The sequence below is a fragment of the Quercus suber genome, unplaced genomic scaffold, assembly GCF_002906115.3.
Source record: "Quercus suber isolate HL8 unplaced genomic scaffold, Cork oak 2.0 scaffold_705, whole genome shotgun sequence".
NCBI lineage: Eukaryota > Viridiplantae > Streptophyta > Magnoliopsida > Fagales > Fagaceae > Quercus > Quercus suber.
In genome coordinates this window covers 176,201-195,502 of record NW_027070146.1, presented here as the reverse complement: position 1 = coordinate 195,502, position 19,302 = coordinate 176,201, and the positions used below count along the sequence as shown (strand labels likewise).

Sequence of the window (19,302 nt, the reverse complement as noted above, 5' to 3'; positions counted from 1 at the left end):
AAATTCAAACCCCCCCCCCCCCCCCCCCCACAAAAAATTTAACAATACCAACACAAGCTTATACATAAACAATATATGTGCGAAATGATGAATATAAGCTATAACCAAATAGTAAAAAAACTTTAAACCATAATTAATCACAAAACCAGTAGCAATTAAAGGTAAAGAGTAAGGGAAGAGAAATGCAAACACAAAGATAACACGACGATGTGTTATCGAAGAGGAAACCGAAAAACTTTGCAAAAAACCTCTCCGCCGCCCTCCAAGTGGTCAAATGATCCACTAAAGAATATAGTTGGGATACATGAATAGCAGTAGACCCTCCAAGCCTAATCTACCCAGTGTATCTAAGCCCTCCAAGCTTCTTGCTCCAACAGGGTTACGCCTAATCTTGTCTTTTTTAGCTTTCTGGATCCTGCAATAAGCCCATTGCATCAACCAAGTAAATTGGTCATCTTTGTACTACTTCCCGAGTACCAGAATACCTCCTCACTGATATGGGTATGGTAAGATAAAGATTTGGCAGAATGTACCTCTTAAGGATATGAGGGTGAAAGTAGAAGAATTTGGAGAATCAAATAATAAAGATTATGGATGAGTCAATCTTGTTTTTCTCTAGGGTTTCTCTCTCAAAATTCTCTCTAGAAGGTCTATACATTTCATAGGTATAAAGGTATTTATAGTAGTGTATGTGAGGAATGTGAAAAGTCAAGTTTCAATCAAACAGGGCATTCTGGCGACTCAACCTCACAACTAGAACAAGTCGCAAGTTTGAGTCGCGAACGAACTGCTTGGCCAGACTGTATATATTTGTCCTGTAGTGCTCTAGCTATCGTGACCCTTCAGTTCTCTACATGCTTCACACGTGTGCCACTTTGGCGACTTACCAGTCGCGAGATCCAATCGTGAAACTCCTTTATGTGCACACATCTTGAGTTTTCTTCACACTCTCTCACACTACCCTTACATAATTCCCACCTAAATACAAAGTATCTAATTGCTAAAATACAAGCAAATTTGGCATGAAATAAAGCCAACACATGATTGAATAAATTCAACCTTACAATCTTAAAGAGTCTAAGCCTAAGAATCCTACTCTCCCTAAGGAAAAGGAGCATGATAGACCTTTATGGGTTTGTCATTTTTGTGGAAAAACTGAACATAGTCATCCAAACTGTTTCAGGTTGCAAGCTACAAAGCGAGCAAATAAGCCAAAAGTACATGTGCCTCAAGCATAAAATCCTATGGTACTTATTGGTAAGTTGGTAAAGGCATTAAACATTTATTCCAATTCTAGAGTTGCTCATCAGTCTAATAAGAATAATAACTCCAATGTTAGAGTTGCATCTAAAAGATCTTGGATGCAAAAGGCTCAATCTAATTGAGTCTTTCTGACATGGTCCTTGTGTTTTATCTCTTTACTCTTTGTGACCATTCTTCTTCTTCTTTTTTTTCCTTTTTTTTTTTTTAAGGATTTGTATTGCATTACATTCATGCATTTCATATAGGCTGTATTTGTTATTCTTTTCAAAATTAAAATTAAAAAAAAAAAAAAAAAAAGGGAAAGGAAAAGGAAGGAAAGTTGTGTTTTGCATTATTTTTCTTGGACTTATAATCAAGGTTGGTCATATTATCTTTACATAATACGTTTATGTACCTTGTTTAGCTTTGATGAGCTTATTTCTCTGCACTTTGCTAGTTTTAGCTTTGTAGTGCATGTTGTGTGGTAGTTGTTTATAGTTTTTGATTACTTGATCTTGATCTTGAAGTCCCATGTTTTTGATTGTTTAGACTTGAACTTAATGAGAAAGACATAAATAACTATCTCATCATTGTTTACTAGCCAATCATGAACACCTTAGTGCATATCATAAGATTCTGTGCTCGAGAAAGTGTATTGCATGCACAAAAAGAACATAAGGTGTAGCCTCGGATTAATGCTAAAATTGGCGTGTACATTATTGGGCTATAATCAATTCACAATGAAATAAAATTGGTGTGTACATTATCTTGGCTATTATAATAATTTCCAAATCAAATAAAATTGGTGTGTATATTATGAGGCAAAACAAGAAACTTACATGATTGCAATCTTGTTTTCTAGGAAATGTGAAAGTTATATGATGTAACTCTTTAAGTGATAATCTTTTTCAAACTTATGTGATGAATTTTATAGAAATTGTGATTGATTACTATCTACATTTCACCTCACATGTATCTTAAGCTATTGCTAGTTGCACACACTACACAAGTTATTCTTTGCTAAACTTAGTACATAATATTGTGTGTGATCTTATTGTGGCTATCCAAGATTAAATGTGCCCTAATTTTAATGCAAAATATGTTTAATGGTTGAGTTTTTAGGACAAACTGGTTGAAAAACTTGTTTTTGGGAGATCTGGGTTGAATTCAAATGTTTTTGAAAAACTTTTCATCTCACACTAATGCATTTCATTCATAAAACGATGTGTTTTGAGGAGTTTCTGCATTAAAATGCTCTATTTTTCAGAAATCTGAGTTTTCTAGATTTTCGATTGATTAAACCTATTACTCAACTGATCGAAAATGCAATAAAAATTAAGGTTTGAATCTACCTGGCTTGATTAATGCTGGACCGATCGAAATTAATTTTTGCTCAATCGAATCTAATTTTCAACCGATCGAAATTCGTACTGTGAGTTTTTAAAAGGGTTTTTCTCTCACGTGTTCTTCACTCTTTTCAAGTCTTTTTAAAAGCTTTTTGACTGTTCCTCTTCGACCGATCCAATCGAAGCCAAATTGGTCGTTTTCTTTCGAAAATTTCTCAAGGGTTTTTGTCTTCTTGTGCTTGTAAGTCACTTTTACCCTTTCTTTTTCATTTTATTTACATTTTTCATGCATTTTAGTTGAAATTTTTGAACCCATGATTTTTTGGGTTTTTTATTTTTCAGTTGTTTTCGTTCACATTTGATCATTGGGATTTTTTCTCTAGATGTTATTAACATGATTCCCATGCATTAATTTGATTGATTTTGTGTTTTGGGAAAAATGTGAAATTATAGGGCTTGAAAGTTTAAGAAATTGGGGATTTTGCTCAATTGGGCTAAAATTGATGAAATTGACTTGTGTTATTGATTGATTATGCCATTATATGATGTTATCTAACTAGTGTAACGATAAATTGATCAATTTGTTGGGATTTTTGAAATTGGGTTTTTCAAAATTTGGAGTTTTTGTTCTAAAACTCTATGTTCAAGACAATTGTTGGTTTATAATATAGAATTGAACAAATTTCAATGCATTAGGGCATGCATCATATTTGCATTCATGTCATGCATCATATAGATTGTTATTTTATATATTTGTTTTGTCTAACCCTCTCTAATGCAATCTGCCTTGGGTTTTCTTTGTTTTTTTTTCTTTGATTTCTTTTTTATCTTTCTTTTCAAACCTTTAGCATCATGGTTAGGAAGACTAGAGCCAACAAGAAAACCACCACCACCTCCTCTACCCTGGCTTTTGATAGTGAGAGGTTTAGGTTTGAGAAAAACCAAGAGACCTATAAGAAGTTTAATATATTTAGGTCTAATCCTCGTATCACCTCCTATGAGCTTACTTAGCTCAATTACTTGTTTTTCCTGATTTCTTGTCATTCGATTTGGCCTATCTCTCATTTGCACACCATTCCTATTGAGAGATGTGCTTTTTTGTATACTCTTGTGACTGATGGTCCTATGTGTTTTCGTCTCTTTTCATTTGTTCTTTAGTTGAGGTTCATAGGAGTAGTTCTAAGTCACATGGTCTTTTTTTCTCTGTTTTTATTCATAGGATTTTATTACATTTAGGATTAAAAGAGTTTCCTACATTTGAGCTTGTCCATATCATAGCTCCTATAGGTGCCACCTTCCATAGGCAAAGAGCAGCTCAGATGAAAGCTTGCTCTAAACGCCTTTGTGTAGAGTCTTCCACAAGTGCTGCATCTCATCCTCCTTCTTCAGGTGACCTCACAACTAAGGAGTTTGTTGATCCCACTGCCGCTATTGATTCTCCACCTTCTTCTTCGAGTGATTCATCCATTTGGAGTATGTTGGATAATGTCATGACTGTTCAGGCGGCACATGAACAGCTTTTGGTGGATGTGCTCACAGAGCTTCAAGCATTGCGTGCAGATTTGGCAAGTGCTCGGCGGTCTTCTCCACCACCTCCTTTTGATAATGAGCCTTGATTGCCCTTTGGCAATTCATCACAAAAAGGGAGAGTTTTGTTAGATTGTATCTAGGAGTTTTATGATGTATATTTTTTTGATATTGATGTATTTATTTTTTATGGGTTATATATGTTAGGGGGAGACACTTGTTTTATGTTTCTTTTACTGTTTCTTGTTTCACATGTGTTACATTGATTATTGATTTATATTATGAGGTTATTCATGGTATATGTCTTTTATTTTTCTATTTTGTAAAATCAAGAACTTTATTTTGTTTTACTTGTATTTTCCACACATGCATTTATGTGTTTGTTGAGTGTTTCAAGAAGATACAGTTTACAGGTTTATTCAATCGTGCTGCTGTCTACACTGGCAACTGATAGATAGTAGTTAGGTTGAATTTCTTTTGAGCTTGTTAATTTTTAAATGGGCTATTTGTAACTTTGAGCATTTCAGTTTTGTTATGTGTTTTGTCACGGATTTCCAAAGGGGGGGTTTGTTAGGTTCTAAGACTTTAGGAACTAAATGTATTAGAACTTCAATGTGTAATGTGTTAACAAACCATGATCAAAACTTAGAGTGTAGATTTAGGTCGCTCAAAGTGTGTTTATGTGTAAAGTTGGAATCAAGTGATTGCAAAATTTATTGGACTTAATCTACAAGGCTCAATCGATTGAAAATTAGACTCGATCGATCAAACCTCGTGTAGATTGTTTTTTCTATAGAATTTCCAACTCATCCCAAGCCTATATGATGTGTAGGGTTTTATGTTTTGCTTCAAGTATAAAAGGAAAAACCCTAGCCACGTTTTAGAGGTTGTTGGTATGCTATGTGTGTGAATCTTCTGTGAGATCTAGAGGTGTTTACCTTCATACAAACTTAGGGTTATCAAGATCAAGATTGATGTTAAGAACTTGGTGATCTCTTCGGTCGCTGTTTCAAGAGTTTAAAGGAAAACACAAGTAGGAGAACTTGTAGCTGCTGTGAATCAAAGTAAGAAATAGTACATAGACTCAGAGCTGTCACATGGTCGTGGTAGTAAGTTTTCTACTCAAGATAGCAATAGAATGTTAGTGGTCTAATTTCTATTGTACAAACTTCAATTCTTTCATAGTGGAACTGTTTTACCTTGAAGATAGCTAGGTTAAATCCTCCCCAGGTTTTTTACCGGTTTGGTTTTCCTGGGTTATCATATCGTGTGTTATTTATATTTCCACCCTATTTACATGATATGATTTGAATGTGTTTAACCTAGATCTTATTAATGAACTTGTTAATCAACTTGGCTTAATATTAGATTAAACAACTTGTATTTTAAGGGGTCCAAAAACATACAATATATATATAGTTAGGACATAAGTAGAACTTGTTAGAATATATGTCATATAGAATTGGTTAATCTTTTGACAAAATGCACTTTACTTGTAATTGGATAGATCTAGAATGAGTTTAATACTTCAAGGAACAAGAGTTTAGGGCTAGTATTGAAGCTATGCAAATCTGTCCAACAATCAAGTGAAGAAGTGTTGTTCATTAAACCTCGACAGATGTCTTTATTAAGATTTAATATGTGATTCTCGACAGCTCTCGACTGAAGTTATATCTATCAAGAATTACAAAATTCATATTTCCGGATCTGTTTTTCACGCATATCCAAGCTATTTGTGTAGGGTTTCTTTTCTCACAACTCTAAACATATATAAGAATTATTTTAAAGGCTGTCTAGAGTGATGCAACTTGATTCAAAGTAATTATTCACTCAAATTATGACCAGAGACAATTTTCCCTAGTTCATCTTTCTCTTGAAGAAGTTGCTGCGTCTTTACGCCGAGGGTTTTGTAACCAATGAGCTTCTTGAACTTCATCATCTAGATGAACTGAAGAACTTTGCAGCCAACATCTTTCTTAAGTTGGTGTGTTAGTCATATACTGGGCTCTGTGCATCGATTGGTTAGTCACGTACTTGAAGCCATGCATTAAAAGGAGAGATTGTCATTACATTACAAGTCCAATTGTGTATTGGAGTAAGGGTTCAACTATAAGTTGGTATAAGGTACTGGGATTCCTTTACTTGTAACCACTTTTTTTGATAATAGTGGATTCTCGGGAGTAGCAACCTTAAATTCACTCGAATGGGTTTTGCCTCGGTGATTTTTCCTATTCGTAAACAAATCATCTATGTCAAATTTATTTTTCGTTGCATTTAGTTATTTGGTAATTTGTTTGTGCTACCATGCTATTTGCATGTAATTGAATCTAATTAATTAACTTGGCTAATTAATTAATTAATTTACCAAATGGGTCAATACATTCTTGGCCTATTATATATATATATATATATATCACTATCAGTATAAGAGTCATCCATACCAATTTAACTTTTTAAATAAATATGTAAATTCTGGCCCCCATTCCAGTTAATTTTTTTAATACTTTTATGAATACATTTTAGATTCACTTAAATAGCATTACAATCCTATACAATTTAACAATTATCTAACAAAGAAAAAAAGAGAAACAAAAAAAAAATTTAATTTTTTCTCCAACCTCATTGAAAAAGCTAGTTTATGGCTTACTTTGGTGTTAGATGGGAAGGTCTTCTTCTTTATCCTTATTAAATTACATTGCTTTACAGTCACACCATCACCAACGGGACCACCAGACTCCTGCAAATTTGCATTCTCCTCTCTCTCTCTCTCTCTCTCTCTGATTTCTTTTAGTTGGTCTGGTCTTTTCCTTTTTTTTTTTCTTTTTTTTTTCCTTCTTTACCCTTTCATTCATACCACAGTCCAAGACAAAAATTTTACAGATTTGACTCATTTGTGATTACGAGTCCTACATGTGTATGGTTTATACTTCAACTTGTCTTCAAGAGCAAAAGCAATACTCTCAGGCTAGGTTTGTCATTTCCTTTACTTGTTATTTGTCATATTAAATTAAAAAAATATATTAATAAAAAAATACAATTCTTAAAACTGATAATATATAAAAAAATAAATATAGAAAATTCTTAGTTTGTATTGGGCTTAGAATGTAAGATTTATATTGTAGTTTAAATAAATGTATACGATATTATACACATTTATTTAGTCTACACTGTAATATTTACATTGATAATACAATGTAAACTTATAATTACCAATAAAATAATAGTATAATGTATAATTTGTTATTTCATATTTGATTATATTTTTGTATGCATGAAGAGTTTGTTTGTCTACTCTTTTTAGCGATCTTTAATTGACTTTGGTTGTATCTTAGTCATTATGTTTAATGATTTTTAATTTAATTTGAAAATCTAGGTTTATGGGAGAGTTAAAATTTATTGATTCATTATTAAGAAGAAAGAAAGATGGTAACATTATTATTATAACTGTTATATATGTAAGAGATTTTTTTTTTTTAAATTTTTTATAAAAAAATAATTATTATATTTTTTTTTTGTTTCTTCCTCATGTAAAAAAATTCTTGGCTTCATCATTGGGAACAACTTGTCCCAAAGTAAAAACCATTTTGCCTTACTTTTATGTTAATTTGTGAATTATTATAAGTTATTTTTGTCTTATAGATAATGAAGGCTATTTACGTGGACATGTTAAACAATTCAAAAGTTGCATGCTAGGTGGGCCAGGTCGATTGTCAAGCCAACTAAATGGTATGTTTGGATTAAGAAAGAATAGGGGGGAGTAGAGTAAAGTTGGTCATAAATTAGCTTAATTTTTGGTCAATGCTCTCCCTCTCTTTCCCCTGAATCCAAGCAGGGCACGTAAGAGAGCTAGCCATGAAGTAAAGAGAAGCAAAGAAAATTGAAAAAAGAAGAAGAGATCTAGGTGTGAAGCGTAGAAAGCAAAAGCAAAAGAAATAAAAAATAAATGAAGAGGTTTTGCTTTCGTGGAGAAGTCTACAGGTGGGCTTCCTTTATTACTTCATGGAAATACAAAAGAGAGACTTTTAGGCCATTTGGGTGGGTTTTTCTTTATGGCAATATTGTGACTATTACTTTCTCTATTTTATTTTTTTAGTTTAATCCTTGGTATTTTATTCTTGTGTTTTCTTTCAATCACTATGAGTAGCTAAATTTTTAATTAAGGTTGAGGATAAAACTTTTTAAGGATTATCATTATTATTTTATGAGATTTAAATTTTCCAACAATAGTTGTTCTTTAATGATTTAAATTGTCTTTCTTTCATCTTAATTGACTAATATAAGAATATAGATGAGTTTAATCATGTTTTTCTCATAATTTAGGATTTATCTTAATTAATTGAATACTTGGTTTATGTAGTGTCAAGCCCAAAATACTACATGAATTTTTGGGTCTGGCTTCCAATTTACTTGTTTTGAGGGGTATGGAATTTCCTACAAAAAGAAAACATCTGAAAGCCAACCCAACGGCCCAAGACCAAATGTTCCCAGCCCAATTAGTTTTCTCTTCCCCTGTCCGTGTGTTTCCGAGAAGACACAAGATTAATGGTGCTAAGTTTACCCCTTTTTAGTGGTTTCTCTCTTTTCTCTCGTATATCTCTCTTCCCCCCAAAAATTGCCAACCCCTTTCTCACACCTCTCTTCCCCATCTTATAGCCTTCCCTTAGTGGGTTTGCCATCATGAGGAGTGGTCTTCCCCAAGCAAGTGGGTCCCTCTTTGCCCTATACTACTGATCAAACGGCCGGACTCACTACACACTCCTAAAATGATTCCATCGGAACTTGCACAAGCCTCTAGATTCGTGTTCGACAAGCGGATTTCCCCAAGGCATTATATCACGCCCCTGGCGATAACTCGTGGTGATCGGTTCGGACTATTCCCTACTTGGGCCTTTCATCATTGTTCGGTACAACTTGGGTGGGTCTGACTTACATAGGCTTTAATCTTGGGATGGGCTTTGATTCACGGACCGTACAATTTATAACTGTTTAATTTTAAAATTGGATATTCTAATACAATTAATGATTTGATTTTATACTTAGGAAGCGAAAAAAAGCACGCTTTAAATTCTAAAATAGGGATTTTAACAAGAATATTTTACATGATAGTAAGATTGGTTTCTAGATTATCATGCAGTAGTTTGGGAAAAATTAGCGATAATATTTTCCATGTTGATATGACTTACATGATGGATTTCAAAATTCTTAATTCCTTTCTCTAGATTGTTTATTCTTTTTATTGCTTTATATTATATTTTTTTCTTAGATTAATTTCTTGGTTAGTTTATTTAATTTCAAAACAACCAATTTTTATTAAACTAGATTAGGATTTATTTAGTCAAGATTTAACTAATTTTCCTACATTCATACAAGTCCCCTGTGGGTTCAACCTTGTTCTTGCCAAACTATAATTCGATATGGTTTATACACTTGTGAGTATTTTAAAATTTCACAACATAAATCTTTCCCAAGGAAACAAATACACTATAGCAAGAGAAGTTAACAATCTCAAGAAAAACATCTCTACAATCTGTGGACAACTTATAGAGAAAACCTTTGGCTGCACCATTGATGTATTCACCACTAAATCTAAAGGATTCTATCTGGGATCGATTGCTATCTGCAAAATAGGACTCATTTCATGTGATCCAAATCAGTCCACTAGGTCTTCTAAGTAATTCGACAACCATTAAGGCTGGGTATCCTATTTCTGTGAAAGCAGCCAGATGGATGATGATTCACAAAGATTCTAAATTACGCTTTTGGGCCTCAATTAATTAATTTAAATCTCTTATTTCAGGGCCTCAACAAAAAGTGCGATTAATCTTAGTGATAACTATATGGCTTCGCCCAAGGGAGAAACCAAACATTATACGCAAATAGTATATATAGAGTAATTTAATTAAGAAACATTTGAGTTTGTATACAATAACATTAATGTTCTTTTATTTTATAGGTTACAGACATTATTTTGGAGATGGTATGATGCTACTATATATTTCAACATGAGCATAGTCATTAATTTGTTATCTTATTCCTTGAGGAATTTCTTAAACCAACGACCAGACAGCTTGGGATGTCTTTTCAACCCATTTTTGTAGTCTACATAGTTGATGCCAAACCGAACGGTGTAACCTGAACTCCATTCAAAGTTGTCCAATAATGACCATACAAAATATCCCTTCACATTAACACCATCCCTACATTGAAAAAATTGGATCAATTGGGCTTTAGAAACAACAATTTCCATAATTGTTTATACGGCATATTGATATTAGTACAAAGAAAGTTATATCATCACTAGATTCGAAAGAGAGAGGTCTTCTTTACTTACTTGATAGCCCTATGAATATATTGAAAATGGAGATAGTGATAATCAATTCTAGAGTTGTCTGCAAGGGCTTCCTTAAGTGGCAATGTAGCATTATTGAACTCATCAATTCCTATAATATAGTAGCAAATTTTTAGATTCGAATGGAAACCAAACTAGCATTCCTTTCCAAAAAAAAAAAAAATTTCTATGGCTAGTGCCATAACTTTAATGCAACCATAATTGAAAAGTTCAAAAGAAAATTACCATTCTCGGTAATAAAGATTAATGGATTATGGTACTTTGTCTTTGTATATAATAGAGCGTCTTGAATTCCTCTTGGATAGACATGAATCCAATCTGAAGTAAGCTGAAATGGCATTTTAAAGAAAGATTTTAAATTCATTATGGAATATGGATTCGGTATAAAACTCTCTTTTTACACCCTCCAAAGAAATGATGCCACATTATTTTTTCTTTACATTTTCAAAAGGGAGAACCGGGAATAACACACAAAATAACGTATTAATTTGTTTTTTTCAGATCCGAAAAAAACAAATTAATACGTCTATTCGTTAACCATTAGGTATTACATATTTTTGCCATGGAAATATTTTTCTTCAAAATTGTTTCATTAAATACTACGGGAAGGTGTTACTTATTCCTCAACCTGATATTATGGGGAAATTAACTATTTCTGCACCCCCACCATTTTTTTTTTTTTTCTTTTTTGGGCAATTGGTTTCGAGAATAAACTATAATGAAGATTGAGAAATCCGGTTAAAGATTAGTGAAAGGCTTTTCATATTTCATTGCATTTTTTATACTGTGTGTGGCTATGTTTAGGATTAAGGAAAGGTCCTTAATTTATGCAAATATCAAATCAAAATCTAGAACTTTAGAGAATTTCTGGCGGCTTCTCCTACTTGTTGGCGCTGAGTTCTCCAATAATATTTCTATGGCATTGGGTTGTTTTTCATTTTTTTTTTTTTTTGTCAAATTATTTATTGATTTTTCTAATCAAATTATTATTTTTTTTCATTTTTTTTGGTCAAATTATTTATTGATTTTTCTAATCAAACGAAAATCATTATATGATAATTTCTTATCTTTATGATCTTTTTTAGAAATGTTTTTATTTGGAAACAATTTTTTTTTTTTTATATACATAATAGAAATTCTACTCTAGCCTAATCTAAGTTTATATTTGTATGAATCTCATTTCTGGAGAACTGAATCCCTCCCCTTGCCCCTCACCCCACAAGAACTTTGTACTTTTGGAGTGATCATCATACTAAGAGTGCGTGGTTGTTATTTAGAAACAATTTCTAAATTGGATTACAAAGTTACTTCTTTTTAATTCAAAAAGTTTTAGCTATCTTCCTTTTTATATATATATATATTTTTTTTTTATACATTAATAGTTGGGAGTGAGAGGATTTAAACCCTGAATATCTTCATTAAAAATACTAGATGGTTTCAATTAGTTGAATTAAAAGACTCTTAACTTGTTATATCCCTTAATTCTCTTGAATTTTTAATAGAAGTGACATGTGACATTTTGAAAATTCAATGATCTTAAAGTTCAATTTTTACTCAGAAAATTGCTAATAAACAACAAAATTGTTATGGAGTTTTTATGTGTGTGTGTGTGTGTATATATATAATCTTTAAGTTGGGTGAAAATTAAACCATTTAAGAATTGCATAAAAGAAAAAAAAAATTTGAATCAAACTACTATAACCATCTTAAGATCTGTATCAATGTTATGTATATTCACTTTTTTACGCACCTTTGGACCGATGGGGATTCCATTGCGCACACCTGCCACCAAAAAAAAAAAAGCATGGTCATTTTACTATGTATGAGTTACAACAGCAAAATCAAAATCATGGCTCCAAAAGATTCAGTTCATACTAGAAGTATTAGTTCACGAATCTGTCAAATAGCTTGCGTTTTCAACTTTGGAGTGACGTGAGTCGGCTACATATTTAGCAGTATAGTAGTTTAGCCCTAGAAAATCCAATGATCCTTTTACAATCTTGGATTGCACTTTCGTGAATTTGGGTAATCGGTCGCCAACAAGAGATCGCATGATATGTGGATAGTCACCATTGGTTAGGGGATCCATAAACCTACCACAAACCACGAAATTTTAAGTCTTTATTGTACATATTATATTAAACTAGCAAAGGGTTTTTCTATTCTTTGGAAATAACTAGCAAATATAGTAAAATAGATGTCCAAAACAAAGAGTCATGTAGTTCTAGTTTACTTACCATCCAAACATGAAATCAAGGGCTCTAAGCGCAGCATCATGGTCGTGCGTCGCGTTAGAGAATGGCACAAACCAGTCTGTATTTAAGGATATACCCATAATACCTTTTTGTACTTCCTGCACATAGCGAATGCTTGCTTGTTTATCTAATTTCATCCTCACTTAGATAAACTTTTAACAAATTAATTCATAAGCTTTCAACAAAGAGTTAATCCACTTGCACACTAACGGAAAAGATAAATACTTACTCAATTACTAATACTGAAAGACAAGTTTGACTTGCGAATTTATCAAAGTTTATCAGCACTGCAAATATAGGTTTTAAAATAACGTACCTTAGATTGTCTTGTATCAAGTGCAATGCAACCACGTTTATTAAATGGAGTACAATTTTGAAACAAAAAAAGACAAAGAAAAAAAGTAGTAAAATAAACATAAAGCAATTTGGTGTATGGAACCTGATACTTTTGCTTGTACACTTTGACAGCGGATGCATGGGCAAGAATTAGATTATGTGAAGCCAAATATGGTTCTATCGCAGAATCTCCACCTGTGCAATTTAACTGTTGCCAACTAGAACACCGACCTGGTGCAAATTTCCCCTCTACATAACCAGCATAGACATAGCTATATGGTTCATTTAGTGTGATCCAATGTTTGACACGATCACCAAATTCTTTAAAGCAAAACTCAGAATAATCCCGAAAATCATCCCTAAACATATACATGCAAAAGTTTTCAAACTATTGAATAACTGCATTACAAAAATTAATTGTACATTTGTACATGAGCACTTCATTTTTAGCACAATTCAATTATAGATCTAAAAGGCCTAACTATCCCAAAAGCAAAAAGCTCTCTGTTTTATATAAATTAGTGTGTAACCACGTACATATGTACAGATACAATTAAAAACAATCATAATTATTCAGTTCAAATTATATATTTTAAATAAAATGTTGAAATTATATATGGTATTACCTTATACCCTTTTTAAACCATAGATTTTTAAAATATATCATGGTTTCTCATTATATATATATATATATATATGATTTAGAATTTAGTTGGATGTGGATTCTTCGATTTTTGTACCCAATAATTCACTTGCCACCAAAAAATAATAATAATAATAATTAAATGAACATGTGGTATAAAATTGGACTCCAATTTAAAACTAATTTTGAATCTAATTGGATTTGAAATTTTTAATTTTCATACTCAATTATTCGATCACTTAGCACAAAAATTAAAAATTAAATAAGACACATGGCTCCCAATTGAACTCCAATTGAAATTCAATTTAAATTTAAATTTGATTTTCTCTTAACTTTGGATTATATATATATATATATAATCCAATAATTGGGGAAGGGTAATTTGAAAAGGCCAACCAGTTGAGCTATAAAACACTTGACAGCAAAATGTTTTTACATAAATTAAAATTTTTCTTTGTTAGTGTATACATTTGTTAATGCATAATAATAATAATAATACTTAGCACTTGATACAGATACTTACTAAATCACAAATTAGTGAAATTACACTTTCTAACTTTTACAGATTTTCAATTCAATCGTGTAAATTCCTTGTTTCTTAATCCAATCCTTTATCTTTAATATATTTTCAATTTTTAGTCATTCTATCTAATTTTGTCTCTCGCTAGCTATTAGCCTTAATATTTTTCAATTTTCAAAATGATATCATTTTAGTGGAGCAAATTGGACAGAAGGGTTATATTGGAAACAAAAAGAAGTCAAATAACTCAATATAGGACTATATTGAAAACAAGGGGAAATTAATTTTCTTTATTAAATTGTAGGTTAATATTCCGTTAATGTATCATATCATGATCTCACATAACAAGTTTTCAGTGATAAATTCTTAACAAATAATATCAAACTCAATAGTTTTGTAAGAAAATGAGCCCAGCAACTTCACAAATAAGTCATTAATTAAAAACAGTAGTAATCAAAATGTCCCCCCCCCCCTCCCCCCCCCCCCCCCTCCTTCGATTCCTTAGAATTTTAGTCATCAATTAAAATTTTAAAGATCATAATCACAATGAAATTTGTTAAAACTATACTAATTAAAATTCAAATGAATAAAATCATCGATCATAAGGTAAATTTACCACTTACACAATATGAAGACTCAAAAAACCACCATACTCATCTTCCAATGCCTGGGGAAGATCCCAGTGGAAGAGGGTCACAAAGGGTTGTAGACCTGCATTCAATCATAGCAAACAAAAGTGAATTAATAGTGCATGATAAGTTGATGCTATGTGATGGAATTTAAGAATTATTCATGACCTCTGGCTAAAAGCTTGTTGATTAGTTTGTTGTAATATTTGATTCCTTCCTTGTTCACACCCCTAGATAGTTTTCCTTCTAAAATTAGTCACAAAAAAGAGATTATTAGGAACATAATATGGTCACAAAACAATAGTCATTTCATTCCAACCTAAGATGTGCACTTGATGATATTCATTTTTATGTCCTTGTCATTGGATTGTTCGAACCTTTTATGGGATTGTGAAAATGATAATCTTACTTGGCACTACTCGAGACCATGAGATTGAGAATCTGTATGCATCTAAGCCAATCTTTTTCATGATCCGAACATCTCCCTACCATATGTAATCACAAAAGCATATATAAATTGTTGGAAAAAGCTGAAATGAAGATTTCTTATATTGTGATTCTCTTGTATTTGGTTAGATATGGTCAATAATAAGAAAAAAGCATGTGACAATCTTTATATATATATCTATGAACAAGTGGAGAAAGAATGATGAGAACCCTGATTCTCCTTATAAAGAAAACAAAACTATGCAATTGTGCTAAACAACTCTTGGTAATGATGGGCTAATTATATGTAAGATAAAGTTTAGCTACAAAATTGGTTGTAGCCTTAGGCAACGACCAATTTTGTAGCTAAATTTTGTCCACATATTTATGGTTTTCTTTCCAATTTTAATTATGAACCCCGAACAACATATATACCTTGTAGTGATGATATTGATCAATAGCTACATCTCCATTGCTTCCACCCTTTATTTTACCTGCAATTTCATTGTAAGAATTTTTTTTCTGTTACTATTTAAGAACTAGTAATTAGACCATTAGAGCCATAAAAAAATGGAACTAGTACTTAACCCTCACGACCATAACATATACAACTCATTTCTAGTTTGGAATTCAGTTAAGGAAGAAAGGAAGGAAGAGGGGGGAAGTGTTTTGTACACAAATTTTGAGATTTTCCAATCCTTGTGGAAACTACAGCGGAGACCTTGTGCAAATAACAGATCCAATCATAAAGTAAAGTTTTTGCATTCAATAAACAAGAGTTGCTGATCTAAATCTTTGAGTGGAGATTTCAAAGTCAAAAATAGGGGAGTTTGTGTGTGCAACAGTTTTATAGTAGAAGAGTCCATGGATTCAGAGCTGTGCCTGCGCCCGACCCGCGTTAGAAGGGAAGATTAGCAAAGTGAGAAAAGATAGAGGGAAAGGAGTAGCATCTTATTCTCTTCACAAGAACGTGTGGTCAGGTGAGTAAGTACTATATGAGGTAACAATAGACTTAGGGTGAAGTCTATTGTACAAACTTCCATTTTATTTAGTGAAATGTTTCCTTGTGGATTTTTTTAAGTTAAATCCTCCTCACGTTTTTTACTATGAAACCACAGTTTCATAAATTTTCTTAGGTTATCATTCTTGGTGTTCATGTGATCTGTGCTTATTTGATGCATTAATCATTTTAATCAATAATTAATTAATTAATTGGTTAAAATTTGATTAAATTGGTAATAATTGGGGTCAAAAACCCTAATAGATCTATACTTTAGCTAATTCATTGTAGGAAAATGCTAAGTTCTACAAGTTTTACTACATAAAATTTACAAATGGATGTGACAATATATATGGTTGGTGGACTTCAACCACCTATTAAATGAATGTTTAAAATATGTTTTGAACAAAATTTGGCTACAAACTTGGTTGTAGCCTAAGGCTACAACTTCCTTTTAAAAATTTAACATTGCTACAAATTTTGAAAATCTAACCACTGGATTACATGTTCTTTACTTTCTTAACACACATGTCAAATTTTGTGTCAATTGGATGTTATTTACTATATGATTCATAAACTTATTTTATATATATAATTTCATACTACATAAACTTGCAATTTAAACAACTGATTAATGAAATAGTTATTAATCTTTGATCTTTTGAAAATTTTTCCAGTATGGAAGATATAAAAAGAAAATGTAATCGAATTGTGGATTTGTCAAAATTCATATCTAATATAAAAAATAAAAAATAAAAAATAAAAAAAAAATTGAATGAAATTGTGACCTTAGGCTACAACCAAATTTGTACACAAACTTTGTCCATATGTTTTAGAGATTGGTGGCACATAAGTTTGTTAGCTTCATGCGTGAAAAGTGGTAGTATCCTTAGCATTACTTTTGTTATAATTGTAAATTACTACAATGTAGGGAATTCTGTCTGTAATCTTTACTATACAATTTCACAACAGCTACTAGTGTTTATTTAAATCCATCACTTACATTACCTTATTACCTACCATTATTTTAAACGGAAGAATCTCCTCATTTTGTTTTCCTTTAAATTTAATAATAACAATAAATTTTATAAATATAAAATTGTATGAGTACCAAGTTATTCAAAATTTTAAATAACATGACAATTTGTACATTGGAGAGAGAGAGAGAGAGAGAGAGAGAGAGAGAGAGAGAGAGAGAGAGACCTGGATATCTATGAGTGAAAGTGTCCCATATACTTGGTTCTCTACCACCTTCTTTTGCTGCACCTTCATACTGGAAATTTGAATGAACAGACATGTGCACATGATAATATTGATCATATTCTTGGTATCTCAGGACATTTGAAGAAAAACTTTGATTCAAATTAACATAAAGGAAATTGTGACATAATTACCTGATAAGCCGCTGCTGCTGTCCCAAAAACAAAACCTTTGGGAAAACTAGTCCGGTTGAGTGAAGAAGTGTCAAGGCTTAGTGAAACAGCAGTGCCATTAGTCAATAAGACAAGAAGAACCAGGAGGCCCAAGACTGGAATGCCTTGAAAGGCCATAATTGATTTTGCGCTTTTATTGTGTAGCAACTAGATATAATCTGTTGGTTTTTTCTTTTTTTCTTTTATAGAAGAGCACTACGTAATCTTATTTTTTTCGAAAAGATAAAAATAGAGATGAAAAAAAAAAGGGATAGGCAATATGCTAGTCATCATAGCTGTCCTTCGACTGATTGTTTGACATTGTCCGTAGGATTATAGATATCCTCCAAAATAGATTCTATCCTATCAAAATCAACAAGATTGAGAAAATTCCTTTAATGGATTGATTAAGTGCTCATGTATATACAGTGGATTTTTTGAAATATTGATTTTATTAGTTATATATTTTTTATTCTAGGATCTATCAAAAGTCTGTTTATTTTTTAATCCATTGTAGGCAAATGAATTATAGATTTCAAAGCAGCGAAAGAATTTTGATTAAAGGGAAGAGAGAGAGATCGAAAGAGAAAAGTATGAAGAAGAAGGAAAAGTGAATTCAGGAAAGAAAACTTGTATTATTCTTTGTCAATGAATTACATAGCTTCTTACCCTGTATTTCTACACAACCTAAGGTTGAGTGAGAAGATGAAACAAACTCTACTAATTCAACCTTGTTACTTCAGTTACAAATTATTGTTAAACTACAAACACACTATCTAACTAACTTGATAGTACGTCTGGATTCTAGTTAGTTCAAAATATGAAGTCTCTTATCGTCGAATAGGAGATTTGGTATTCAATTCTCACCTACATAAAAAAACTAATTAATGTCTTAACTTGATAATAAAGAGTAATTATCAAAATACAAATGACAAGGTTTAAAATACTATCTTCTCAAAAAAAAAAAAAAAAATTTGACAGCCCATTAATTCATAATTACTAGATGATATCTCGCGCGATGCATGGACTACTTTACAATTTTACTTAAAATCATTTTTATGTATATTAAGACCATCATATAATACTTATTTTGTTGTATAATATTTATGTTTGGCCACAATATTTTTGAATACATCAAAAATTTATTTTCTTAATTCATATTTTATTTTAAAAATTATATAACACTATAAGACTATAAGACTATAACATATTATAATATTTACCGTTAAAAGTAGATTTATTTTTAAAACTGATTAAATGATTTTGAAATCTATAAATAATAATTTAAAGCATAAAATACTTTTATATTCTAAAATTGCACAAATTTACACAACCTCCCAAATACTTTTTCAACCACTCTATTCTCACAATCAAATATGGAGACCTCAATCACAAACACCCAACTCATTGTCTCAATGAAATTAAAGAAATTATTTGTAAGTATTAACATAAAAAGAATGTGATTAAAGAAAGATCAATTGGCTAAAAACACATCCATTTATCAAAATTTAATAGTTTTTATTTGGGCTTCCGTACCCTTTAAAAGAACTAAAAATAATTTGAAATCATTATCAATTTTTATTTTTATCACTATAGCTCATATTGCATAAAATAGCA

At 31.4% G+C, this 19,302-nt stretch overlaps 1 pseudogene; it reads right to left on the bottom strand.

Annotated features, from left to right (window-relative positions):
- Positions 1-10,143: 10,143 nt before the first annotated feature.
- Positions 10,144-17,823, bottom strand: LOC112020828 (beta-glucosidase 12-like; annotated as a pseudogene).
- Between the last annotated feature and the right edge of the window lie 1,479 nt (positions 17,824-19,302).